This window comes from Elephantulus edwardii, unplaced genomic scaffold (assembly GCF_000299155.1).
Source record: "Elephantulus edwardii isolate Elephantulus edwardi_28Jun2011 unplaced genomic scaffold, EleEdw1.0 scaffold00202, whole genome shotgun sequence".
In the NCBI taxonomy this organism is placed as follows: domain Eukaryota; kingdom Metazoa; phylum Chordata; class Mammalia; order Macroscelidea; family Macroscelididae; genus Elephantulus; species Elephantulus edwardii.
Genome location: NW_006399952.1, coordinates 2,430,021 through 2,443,979, shown reverse-complemented (window position 1 = coordinate 2,443,979; position 13,959 = coordinate 2,430,021). Strand labels below are relative to the sequence as shown.

The 13,959-nt window shown below is 36.6% G+C and overlaps 1 protein-coding gene across 1 annotated transcript in view; it reads left to right on the top strand.

The window, feature by feature from the left end:
• The window catches only part of RIMS2 (regulating synaptic membrane exocytosis 2), a 629,796-nt gene that overhangs the window by 108,316 nt on the left and 507,521 nt on the right, over positions 1 to 13,959 (top strand). The window lies entirely within an intron of this gene.

Below are 13,959 nucleotides of genomic sequence, written 5' to 3'. Positions count from 1 at the left end.
GAGACATTCTGCCGGACTTGGCTATGGGAAGTCAGCTGGGACATCACTGAGGAGTGGCTCGAAGGAGTGTTGCTAAAGTTACAATTTGCATTGACAGAATCCTTTGCAAAACTGCTGGGGGCTGGGGTGCCATTGGTATCCAGGGAAACTCCAGAGGAGCTAGAAGGAAGAAAAGTCAACAAGGCCAGAGAAAGCAGACTGCTTTCTTTCTGTTATCTCTCTAGTGCCTTCTTCAGACAAACCTACTGTTAGCCTGGTTAGAGAGGGAGATGCTTGATGTGTCAGGAAGTGTGAGGATGGCTCAGGATAGGACAGGGCTCAGATCTATTGTTCGCAGGCTCACTATCGGTCGTATTCAATTCAACAGAACCCAACAGCAACAACAACAACAGCAACAAGGGAGACATGTTTTAGTGTCGTAGTAGAACAATGAAGTTTGCATTTGAAACTGGGAGGTAATACATTGACTATCCATTATAGTTTTGTCTTCTAGCCCTTTTGTCATTGTTTTATTTTCCGTTGTCTTGTGTGTGTCTCTTTTTAGACAGAATATTGACGAGATTGACAAGAATGAAATCTAGAAGTGGCTGCCATCTAATTAGGAGTAAAAAACATTTACTTCAGAACACAATTTATTTAAATTCATCCTAAAATGAGGTGTTATTGTTTATGTTGTTGCGTTTATGTTACGTGCTGTTGAGTCACTGCTCCTAATTATCCTGTGCACAACAGATCTGAAGCTTGCCTCTGTGCCGTCCTCAACCTCTCTGATGTACTTGGACCCATTGTTGTAGCTGCTTTGTCAATCCATCCTGCTGAGGGTCTTCCTGTCTTCTTCTGACACTCCACCTTTTCCAGCATGATGTCCTTTCTTTCACAAGAACTAACCTCTCCTAACAATACGCCCTAAGTATATGAGATAAAGCTTCACCACCCTTACCTTTAGTGAGCGCCCTGGTTACACTTTCTCCACATCAGGTTTTTTAATATTATTACATAGGAAATTACCTCCATCCAGATAACCAGGGTGATCATAAGGAAACCTGGGTTAATTGTCTCTTTCTCCAGTTTTCTAGTTAGGCAAACATTTTGAAAACATTTGTGTGTTATGTATTGTGGCCACTTTTCCTTTTGTTTATGGAAAGAAGACAAGTCTGATTTCAGTTAATTTTGCTGTGTCTGATGATGGAAATTCCTTATGACTTTCTTGGCCATATGACCTGGGGGTCCTTTTGATGAGTTCTATTTGGTGTTTGAATAGAGTATAATAGCTTGTCCAGATTGTAGAGTTTATTGTGAAATGCCATTGCTTCAGCTCTGACTCATGGCTGTCCTGTGTACCACAGAAGGAACACCTGTCAGATTGGAACCTGCTGCACCACCCTCACCGTCATCATTATACTGAGACCATTGTTGCTCTCATTGTATAAACCCATCTTATCGAAAGTCTTCCTCCTTCTTCGCTTTTCTATGCATGATGTTTTTCTCCAGGGTCTGGTCCCTTTTGGTAAAAATGTCCAAGGATGCGATGAAATCTAACCACCTCCTTCTAAGGAACATTTTAACTGTATTTCTTACCAGACAGATTTGTTAGTTTTTCTAGCAATCATGCAAGAGTCACTATTTTCCACCAACACTGTAATTCAAAGATACCACATCTATCTTTCTTATTCATTGCCCAGCTTCTATAAGCATGTGAGACAATTGAAAATATACTGTGACTTGGGTCACACACACCGTAGGCCTCAAAATGTCACCTTTGTTTTTAAACACACTAAAAGGGTTGTTTGAAGAAGATTTGTCAAATGGAACATGTCATCTAATTTCTTGGCCACTGCTTTCTGGGGTGTTAATTGTAGATTCAATCAAAAGGAAATCTGAGACGTCAGACTTTTCTCCGTTGTCATGATTTTGCTTATTGATCTATGTATGTTGATTTTTGCTCTTTGTATGTTGAGTTGTAATGCATACTGAAGGCTGGATGGAGTTTTTGAGCCTTATCAGTAAGTATGTCTAGCTGTTTTGGGTTTTAACCAATAAGTTTGGTTAAACATGCATGTTAAAAGTTGTTAGTGAGTGTTCTTCCAGTCCCAGTGCCACGATCTTCATATAGTCAAACTCGAACCGAATCTGATTACCTTGTTTCTGGATGTCTGGCAGGAATGAATGCTAAGATGCTAGCCGAGGCTAACACTTGCTGTGATGTCAACTTGATTGGTTCTAATTCTCAGAGGCTTGGCATTTATGTGATGATGAAACTTGTGAATTATGTGATAATGTGGTCATCCTCTATTTTGTCATCTGCTTTGGTCATTCTTTTTCACATAGTTTTGATTTTTGCCATTGTACTCTGATCATGTCTGTAAGTAAAGAGTGGGTTTACTGTTTCATCTTTGCCTTAAACTGAAGTCAGTGGGCCATAAATATCAGGACAAAAAAAATATCTCTGATTAGATTGATGGAATTTCAGTCCTTGTTATTTTTTAAATTTGTACTTGTACACATACTTAGCATTTCTAATTTTTTTTGTTTTTAGTGTTTGTAACACAAGGAAAATAAAAACATCTACTTCATTGCAGTGTTGTATACATTCAGTTGCTTTTTGTTATTATGGTTGTTGAGTGATGTGGAGTTAGAACCGACCTATAGCTGACCCTGTGGCGGGTTTTCAGAGGCAGTTAATTGCATGGGAGGAGATTGGACATCTTTCTCCCATATACGTTAAAATAGAAAGTATATTAAATGCTCTTGGCATAAATGAAACACTTAATTTATACTTCTTATTATGCTGTCAATTTGATGCTCATACAAGGTGACCCTGTAGAACAGAGTAGATCTTCCCAATAGGATTTCCAAAGTTATAGGCAATAACTGTTTTATACTTGATCAAATGTCCTTTAGAACTTCCAAAAAATTAAGAAAGCAAATAGTATACACCAATAGGAATAGTGGTTAATTTTACTAAAGGGATGTAGACAGATAATAGTAATACTAATCTAGAAGATGACCATAAATATAAAAGAGAGGTTGGGAGTCGTCTTTAGTTACAGCTAAATAATTGTTCGTATCATATCCACTATGGATTGACTGCATTCTTTTCAACCAATTTTTGATCACAAATTCATAGATTTTGGCAACCTAAAGATGAATTTCTTCTCTGATTATTGGAGAGAAGGATCCTCCTTCATCCACTCCCTCCCCTCATTCTATTTTGGACTATGTCTTATTGAATTCTGCAGAACTGAAAATGAAACATGGAGTTGATGAAAATATAAATGCATCTTTAATTAATTTTATTTTTGTGAATAATTTAGGTTATAGATGTTTTAATTTAGTATAATTCAGTTGTTATTATTAGGCATAGTAAGTATATAATCCCCCAGTTCATTTTTCTGTTCTTTTTTATGCAGTAGATATACTCGTTTGTACAGCTTTTATAATACATTTCTAAAATCCTAGGTTTTATTTAAATAGTTATGCCTTTATTTTAACATATTAAAGATGAAATGCAAATGCTTTTTATTTTCAATCTATTCCACCTCAGTAGGGAGCTCTGGTGGCCCCGTGCTGCCAACCTGAAGGCACTCCTCCTCAGTCCACCCACTGCTCTGCTGGAGAAAGAAGGCCATTCTCCTCCCATGTAATTTACTGTCTCAAAAATCCACTGGAGAGTCAGCAAGGAGTCGATTGGAACTAAATGACACATAACAATAACATTTAATATCAGCACTTGATATGACACTTTAATAATTAAAAGTTCCAGTATGAATAAGCATACGCCAAAACCTTGAGAACTTTAGACCAGCAATGCAGCTTTTAATGTCAGTTCTCTATGTTAGGGACTAATGGTTCAACTGATTGTTTCATATCAATTGAAAACTGTAATTCTAATGTACGGTGAAACTCTAACCTTTTCTGTATAAACAACCCTTCATTTTACATGTCCAGTTCTTAAGATCAAATCTGTAGATAGCTGTTTCTGCCCAGTATATTGCACTCAGTCGTGCAAACTTATCTTTTTAGGGTCAAAGAAGAGCAAAAACCGCAGCCGACACAGTAAGTAAACGTAAGAGTGCAGTAGGCTTGACTTCTCTGTACTTCTGCCACGTTCTGCTTTCTGCACCTTTGATGGTATTAGCTTACACTAATACTGTACAAGCTGCAGCTAGTGTGTCTGCTGCTTTCTGACTCTCTAGCTTGTAAGAGAGCTGCCTGCAGCTTCTTACTTCATCCACATGGTGACTGGATGTAGTTTTTTGCTGCCTGCTTGTGGACTGGGTCAATGTTGAATCTTACTTTCCCCACTCTCTTACTGCCTGGATGATAATTGGAGCTCACATTTCCATTGGCTGTAGCTTTTGTGCCTGTGTATTCTTTATCATTATGGATAAGAAAACATTTGACCTACATTGTTATGCATTTGGTTATTCAGTTACATTATTTGCTTATTTAAACAGGTGGTTTCCCTTTAGTGGGATCACTGAACTGGTAAATAACGTTCTTCAGCCCCAGCAAAAACAACAAAATGAAAAGGAGCCCCAGACGTAAGTAAGCCGATCTCTATAGACTAAATATTATCTCTGATAGCATTACATACTGAAGAGTATGTACTAAATATGCCCTTAGAATGGAAAATTGTTAGGTTTGAGTTTGATACTTTCATCATTAATTATCCCTTGGAAATCTAAAAAGGAAGAAAAGGATAATTTATGGGGAAGCAAAAAAGTGTAGGCTCATTTTCAAATTATAGTGTAAATAATGTAAAAATATACTTACCCAGTAAAAGATCTTTATTCAATAACACTTTATATATCTCAGTGTGTTTCTTTACTCACAGAAAACATAAAGTATTTTTAACCCTCCAAACTTATTATTAGCAAAACTACTTTGGTAGTGTTTGTTAACAAAGAATAAATAGGTGCCTGTATTATATATAATGATACAAGACACACTAAGCTTAGTTCAGTACTGAATACCATTTTCACTGTCCATTTAATTAGATTATAAAACAAATTTTGGAAATGCCACGATTTAGTCATGTATTGTCTTGAAGCCTTAAGAAAGATGTGTTGAATCTATTTATTTTGTTTGTTAGCACATTTAAAAACAACTAGGAATATTAACAGCTCATATTTGTATCTTTTGACTTTGTACAGGAAATACTTTTTTTATTGTTGAGGTAGAAGTAACTATGAGCATGAGAAACAATCTGCAAATACTTAATTTACAGTCTCTCTGTGGCAAATGACATCTATAGTCAGAAATACCCTTAACAACTTAACCCCTTTACCTCCTCTAAGTAGTGATTACACTTTTGCAGAAGATGATTTCATTGTAGTGCTGGGTGGATTTAAGGTGATGTGTTTTAATAAAGAATAGATGATTACTAGAAGGTTAATGATGAAAAAAAATCATTGACTGTTATGTAAACACAAAAACATGTGTCTTTTTATTTTGTTACTGAGGAGTAAATTCCCTCATCCATTTTATATTCCTTTGTATGCTGTTTTTGTTATGTGCTGTCGAGTCACCTGCAACTCATAGTGACTCTAAGTACAACAGCCCTAAACCCTGCTTTATTCTGTGCCAGTCTCACTGTCTCTGACACACCTACCCCCATTACCCCAGTCACTGAATCAGTCACCTCATAGAGGGTCTTCTTCTCCTGCGCTGTCCCTCCACCCTCCCAAGCCTGATGTCCCTCTCTAAGGAACTGGTCCCTCCTTGCAACATGTCCAAAGTATATGAGACAAAGCTTCAGAATCCTTGCCTCCAAGGAGCAGCCTGGTTTAACCTTCTCTAGGATGAACCTGTTCATTTTCTTAGCAGTCCATGATATATATTCAATGCTCTTCTCCAATACCATAGCTGAAAGGCATCAATTCTCCTTCTACCCTTCCTAGTCATTGTCCAGCTCTCTGATGCATAGCAAGTGATTGCAAAGACCACAGCCTGTATCAGGTGCACCTTAATCTCCAGAGTGACACCATTGCTCTTCAGTACTTTGGCGATGTCCCTAACAGCAGACTTTCCCATCAAAATATGTCTTTTAATTTCCTGGCTGCTGGTCAAAAGAGTGTTGACTGTGGAGCCAAGCAAACTAAAGCTGTTAACAACCTCAATATTTTCATCACCCATCTTAATGCTGCCAATTGACCCAGTGGTAAGAATATTTGTAGTCTTGATACTGAGCCTCAATCATTATTGAAGGCTGCAGTTCTTGATCTTTTGCAGCAAGCACTTCAGGTCCTCTTCAGTTTCAGCAAGCAGGGTTGTGTCATCTGTATGATGCAGACTGTTGATGAATCTTTTTCCAATCCTGATGCCACACTTCTCATACAGTCCAGCCTCCTGGATAATCTGTTGTGCATATAGGTATGGAGACAGGACACATCCCTGACATACACCCTTCTCAATTTTGAACCATGCAGTGTTTCCTTGCTCTGTTCTGATGACTGCCTCTTGGTCCAAGTATAGGTTTCACATTAGCACAATCAAGTGTTCTGGGATTCCCATTCTTCACAGAGTCAGCCACAGTTTGTTGTGATCCACACAGTCGAATGCCTTTGTATAATCAATGAAACAGATAGACATTCCTCTGGTACTCCCTACTTTCAGCCAAGATCCATTTATCAATAGCTATAATATCCCTAGTACCACGATCCCTTCTAAGCCCAGCCTGCACTTCTGACAATTCTCTGTTGATGTACTGTTGCAGTCATTTTTGGATAATCTTCAGCAGGATCTTGCTTGCAGGTGATATCAATGATATTGGTCAATAATTTCCACACTCTGTTGAATCACCTTTCTTTGGAATGAGAACAAATATAGACCTCTTCCAGTCAGTTGGCCAAGTGGTTGTCCTCCAGAATTCTTGACATAACTTGGTGAGCCCATCTAGGGCAACATCTGCTAGTTGAAATACATAATTTTATTTTATATTTTGTATATGTTTCAATTTCAGCTATAGTATGACTATGTTCTAGTAATTTTTTACGGCAGATATATAGTTCTAAAGTGAAAACTTCATATTTCTCCTGGGCAATGTTTCTCTCTCTCTGACATTTAGCAAAATACTTGATACATACTAAGAGCTCAGCAATATTTCTTTACAACTGATTTTATATGGTTTATTCTTTTTAAAAATGTAAGACAAAACTATGATATAAATAATACTGTATTTAATGAATCCTTTTATAACCAACAATCCTTGTACTAAAATGGCACACAGTCTTTATTTTGTTGGTTTTTCTTTAAGGTCTTGAGAACTAACAGAATAAAACAATAAAATCAATAGCAAAAGATAATTACGTGGGATACTGTTTCCGTTTTACATGACTTCAATTATGTATCGTGTGAAAAAATTTCAGAAAAATAAACTCATGTTATTACATCTTACATTGTTTAGTAAATTGTAGGAGCCATTATATAAAATGACGTATTTTGTGAGTGGCTTTAAAAGGAAACTTTAAATTATTTGAGTAAAGTAATATTTGGTTGGCATAAACAAAGATCTAGGAACAGCTTTATTTCAATGATAAATGCAGTTCAGTCCACTTTGATTTTTGGATTAGAAGATGGTAGATGAAAATTCTTGGATGTTTTGAAATGAATTCTTGAATTGTGGGTGATACTCCCCCCCATCAAAATTCCCTGACAGCTAATTCGTTATTGTTGTTATGTGCTATATACAGTATAATGAATTTAGATTTAAAAGACAATATTTATCTTCTTCACTTTACATTCTTGATACACAGATGTCTTCTGTTCTGTGCTCCTAATCTAAGCGCGCTCCTTTTTCTTTGTAAACCACAGATTAGAGTTACTTCTGAATTCCCCTCTTATGTCATCACCTGCAAAGTTCTAAGCCTTGTTCTTCTCTTTGGGTTACCTAATTTGCTTCTCTTCTGGACCATTGTTTGAGAGGGATGACATGCTACCTGCCCATTTTCATTCATTCAGTCATAAAATTATTCATGAAGCTAAATTCTAGGTATTGACTTTTGGTTGCTGATGCTAAAAAAGTAGAACTTGTGTTTTTTAAAGTCTCTATGCATTTTCATATTAGAATAAGTAATATTTTATTACAGACTGTTGTGGTTAGATGCTGTTGTGTTGACTGTGACTCTTAGAGACTCTGAACAGCGTGTTGAAACCTTGTCTTGGCTCCTCCATTTACACACTTGTTACCATACTCAATCTGCAGTCATTGTGCCAGTTCATCTCAAAGAGGGTCTTTCTCTCTCTGACTCTCTATTATCCAGAGTGATGTATTTTTGCTAGAAATGGCATCTCTTGACAATATGCCCAAAGTCTGAGAGATGAGGTTTCACCATCCTTGCCTTCGAGGATCACCCTGGTTGTATTTCCTCTGACACAGATTTATTTGTTCTTTGGACAGTTCATGATATATTTAATACTCTTCACCAGCACTACAGCTCAAAGGCATCAATTCTTTTATGTTCTTTTCTATTCTTTGTCCAACTTTCAAATTCATAGCTGTTGTTGTATACTGTTGAGTTGGAGCTGACCCATAGCTGACCCTCCAGTGGGTTTTCAGAGGTGGTCAATCACATGGGAGATTGCCCATCAATTGAAAATACCATAACTTGGATCAGGTGTATCTTGGTCTTCAAACTGGCATCGTTGTTTTGTATAATTTTAAAGAGATCTGATGGCAGTTTTCTCTAATGCAACATTCCTTTGATTTCTTAACTGTTGCTATGATAGGTGTTGTTTTTGGTCCAAGTAAAACTAAATTGATGACAACTTCAATTTTGTCTATCCTTATCTATTGGTTCTGCTGTGAGCACTTTTGTTTTCCTTGTGCTGAGATGAAATACATATTGAAAACTGATAGCCAGAATTAAAAATCCATTTCTTCATTAGTAGTTCCATTTAAAACAATTTATTCTATCATTGTCCAAAGCTATAATAATGAAGGAAGGAGTTGAAGCTGAAGACTTTGGTAAAAAATAAGGGCCGAGAAATTGATGGGATACCGATCAACATATTTCAGCTAATAGATGCCGCCCTTGATGTGGTCTCCAGTCTATGCCAGAAAATTTGGAGGACAGCTGTTTAGCTGTTTGACTGGAAGAAATTAATATCTGTTCCCATTTCCAAGAAAAGCGATCCAACAGACTGTGGAAACTATTAAACAATATCATTAATATCACATACAAGAAAAATACTTTTAAAAAATGGCTAGAACAATGCATGGAAAAGAAGTTGCCAGAGGTTGAAGCAAGATTTAGACGAGTCTGTGGTGCCAGCGATATCATTGCTGATGTCAGATGGATCCTGGGTGAAAGTAAAGAATACCAGAAAAATGGCTAATTTATGCTTTATTTACTATACAAAGGAATTTGACTGTGTAGATCATAACAAATTATGGCTAATACTGAGAAGAATGAGAATTTCAGGACATTTAATTGTGCTCATGAGAAACCTATGATTAGAGCTGTTCATAGAGTCACTATGAGTCATACTTGACAGCACCTAACAACAACAATAAAAGCATAATCATGTAATCTCCTTTAGGTCTGTATTTTGGAGTTGAGTATTATTTAACACACTTCTTTTGTGTACTCATTTAGGCAATGGTGAAGTCTATATTAAAATCTCAACTCTAAAGAAATCAAATAGATGATGAAGCCTAGGCTAGGACCATGTCTGAAAATGAATCTCTTCTCACCCCACCATAGATCTCTTGAAATACTGAGTTATTCTTGCTCATTTAAAACTTCTAAAACAACCCAATCGAACCCAACTCTTGTCCGGCTGCATCTACTCATAGTGACCCTCCACTGAGCCGCTAACACAGCTCATCTTACTCCATTATACTAGCTGGTGGGTTTGAAGCATTGACCTTTTGGTGAGAAGCACAATGTGTGTCTCAGACACTGTGCGAGGAAGAAGAGGAATGGTCCCAAACAAATAATGCTATGTTGTTGTTGGTTGCTTTCAGGTGGAGCACAATTCATAGTGACCCTATGAACAAAAGGCCTGAAGTTCCTCTACAACTATCGACATTTATCAAAGTTCATAGGGTTTCCCTAGGCATGTTAGTTAGGAAGTGGATGCCACTCTTGCTTCTAAATAATACACATAAAAATAATTACAATGTAGATTCAGAGGTTCCACCTTCCGGAGTGAATCTTTGTCCATTGACTAGTCAGTAACATTGAGTGTGTTGTTGAAGTTAAAGCTAGGTTTTGTATGCTGAAAAAGAGTATGTAAGTGAAAAAAAAAATTATATTTTCACTGATAGATTACCATAAGCAAAAGCATGAAAGAGCATGATTCTCTTGGAGAACTGCAGGAGAACATTTTTGGTCAAGTATACTAGAGGAGAAGCCATAGATTATACAGCAGAGAAAAACAGAATTCAAGCTATGCAGAATGTCGCATGCTAGTAATTCTCAGAACCACATCAAAGCTCCTTAAAATTTGGATCTCTGAGTCCTTGCTTTAGAGGTTTAAGTCTGTTATGCTTGGATTAAATTCAGAGTTTCTTATTATAGAAATATAAATTACACAGGAGGAGATTACCCATCAGTCTCCCGCGAGCAGATGATGGATTTGAACCATTTACCTTTGGCTTGGTGTGTGATTCCTTAACACTAATCTACCTGAGCTCACTAAAGCCTTCCACGGGATTCTGAGGCTCAGCCATATTTGTGAATCAGGGCGAGGTATCAGGAAACAAATTTTACTAGTTCACCAGGTTGTCATTCAAATGGGACTTTGCAAAATATTCTTTTGTGTACTTAGGTATAATAGTGATTTCAAGTTTTTCTAATGTGTTGGTGGTCTGCAAGAGAAATAGCATTTTGTGTAGCTAAATCAGCAATAATTCAAGGTTTACAGAAATTATGCCAGTCTGAGATTAAAGTCAGTCAGTCATTGCTGCTAAGTTGGAACCAACTTACAAAGCTTACTCTGCGGCTATAGACCAGCACTTTCTAATAACAAACTGCATGTGTGCCATAAGTTTCATCTCAAAGTTCTTCCTCAAGATTATGTAATTTTTTGAATGGCATAGTAATTTCAGTTCCTAGGATTCTGTATCTCGTTATAGAAAAGTTTAATTCTGTCAGTTCAAGAAATTGACTTTCCAAGTTTGAGTGCCAGATATTGGTTCTATGACATATGAAATTGCTGTTGTTGTTTGCCATCAAGTCAGAACCGACTCATAGCTGACCTTCAGTGGAATTTCAGAGATGATAAATTGCGTGGTAGGAGAATGCATTTCGTTTTCCCACGGAGCAGCTGGTGAATTTCAACCATGTGTTTTTGGGTTGGCAGCACAACTCCTTACCACTAAGTCACCAGAGCTTTCTGACATATATAAAAAAAGAAAAAAAAAAGAAAAAAATGAAAGATACAGATGTACATGAAAAGTTTAACATTAAATAAAGAACTTTGCATGAATTTTATATGGCGTTTCTGTATGTTATGTGTGCAATAATAAGAATATTGTTTGAGAAATATTCTTACCCTAAAAAGAATAAACAAAATATCTGATATAATTGAAATAATCTTATAGTTATTTCAGAATTTTCTTAACACTTTCAGTAACTTGTGCTGTTATATGCTAAGTTGGATATGAGATAATACTGGAAAAGAATTGGATTTTGGGGTGTGTGTGTGAAGATATATAGAAGTAGGCAATATTTTGTAGAATTCTTTAATTTCATTTTTAATTGTGTTGAAATATATTTTTCTCAAAATAATGCTTTAAGTATGCATAAACTATAATTATGAGGTAGTAATGTAAAATACAGACCTATCTATAAAATGGGTGTGGATCAATTGTAATTTAATTTATAAACATTTATATTAAAAATGGCTTGCTGAGTCATATAGGTCTGTTATTGATTTAATTTGTTTGTTTTCTATTCTTTTTGGAGGTTTTTAAAAGATTTTAATTCTCCTAAATTTATTCTGTAAGTATATTGCTATGCAATAAAAAAAATAATCTCATCTGGATTTTTAACGAATTTCCTCAACATAGTGAAAAGTATTTATGTAAAACTAAGAGCCAACATCATTCTCAATGGAGAAAGACCAAAAACATTTTCCTTGCAAACAGGGACCAGACAAGGATGACCACTGTCGAAATTTTTCAATATTGTGTTCGAAGTGCTTGCTAGAACAATACTCCAAGAGAAGGAAATAAAAGGCATCCAGATTGGCAAAGAAATGGTTAAACTGTCACTATATGCAGATGATACGATAATGTACATAGAAAGACCAATGACTCAACAAAACAAAGACACACACACACACACACACACAATTTAGTTGAGAGGCAGGATATAAGATCAGTTTCCAAAAATCAGTAGGATTCCTCTACAGTAACAAAGAGAACTCAGAGATGGAAATAAAGAAAGCAATACCATTTACAATAGCCAACCACAAATTGAGATATTTGGGAGTGAAAGTACCTAGAGATACAAAAAAACCCTGTAGAGCATTTCTGAAAGACACAATAAAAGACTTAAAGAAATGGAAAAATCCTCTGTTCATGGATAGGAAGACTCAATATGGTGAAAATTACAATCCTACCAAAGGTAATTTACATGTTCAGTGCAACCCCAATCCAGATACCAAATTCATTTTTCAAGGTGATTGAAAGGGAAATTATCAAATTTATTTGGAGAGACAAGAGACCCTGAATAAGCAAAACACTTCTGAGAAAAAAAAATGAGGTTGGAGGCATAGCACCCTGACCTCAAAACCTATTACACATCAGGGGTAACCAAAACAGCATGGTACTGGTACAGTGACAGGCACATAGACCAATGGAACAGAATTGAGAACCCAGAAATTGACCCAGGTATCTATGGTCAACTGATATTTGACAAGGAAATCAAAGCTATCAAATGGGGAAAATGATAATCTCTGGAACACTTGAGGAAGCATGGCAAGAGAAGCAAACCTGGCCTTGGTCATGTAGGTGTGGGGAGGTAGGTTGGGAGGGACATAAATGCAGGTGGGAAAGAGGTGAGTAGGAGCTCTTGAGTGACAAGCACAATGCCCTCAAGCTCTTCTCTACTGAAAAAGCAAACCCCTTAAGCCACTAAAGGAAGAAAGTGAATGCTGTCCTCCCCAGGATCCAGGCAAAGAAAAATCCCCTGCAGTTAGAGGAGAGGAGGAAATACCTGTACTCATGAAAAGAGGAGGAAGGAAACTTTTAGGTCTAGAATTCTTCTCTAACAAAAATGAGAGGACTTTGACCAGTGAAGAAGGGGCAGATACTACAGCTATCACTTTCCTTCCTGTTCTGCCAAAGTTAAGAGTTGTTGTTGGTAATGTTTGCTTGATGTTGAGATGCAAACCATATTGAAGACTGTAATCCTTGACCTTCTACAGCAAACACTTTTAGAGTCATTCTATGAAGCAAGCAAAACCCTAACACCAAACCCAGGCAAAGATATTACCAGGAAAGAAAACTACAGACCAATTATCTCTGGTGAATAATTCACTATATTAACAAAGTAAATAACAAGAACCCTAGGATCTTAGCATTTGATGAAGAAAAGGCATTTGACAAAATCCAACAACGCTTCCTAATAAAGACACTCAGAAAAATTGGAATCGAACAACAAATGGTGCTGGCAAAACTGGACTTCCACCTGCAGAAAGCTGAAACAGGATCCACATCTCACACCATACACAAAAATCAACTCAAGGTAGATCAGAGACCTAGGAGTAAAGCCCCAAACCGTAACGCTCATAAGAGACAAACTGGGATCAAGCTTAGAGTTTGCCTACTATACAACCTTACCTGTCAGATGAATTCAAGAAAACTTACAATTTTATCGATTATTCATCATTTGTCCTTGTTACAATGGGTGCATTCTACTTTCTAAATTTGACTATAATTTTTAAAATATTTTCATTTATTTTAAAGAAACAATGCAAGTGAAAAGATCGACCACTTTAAGCTTG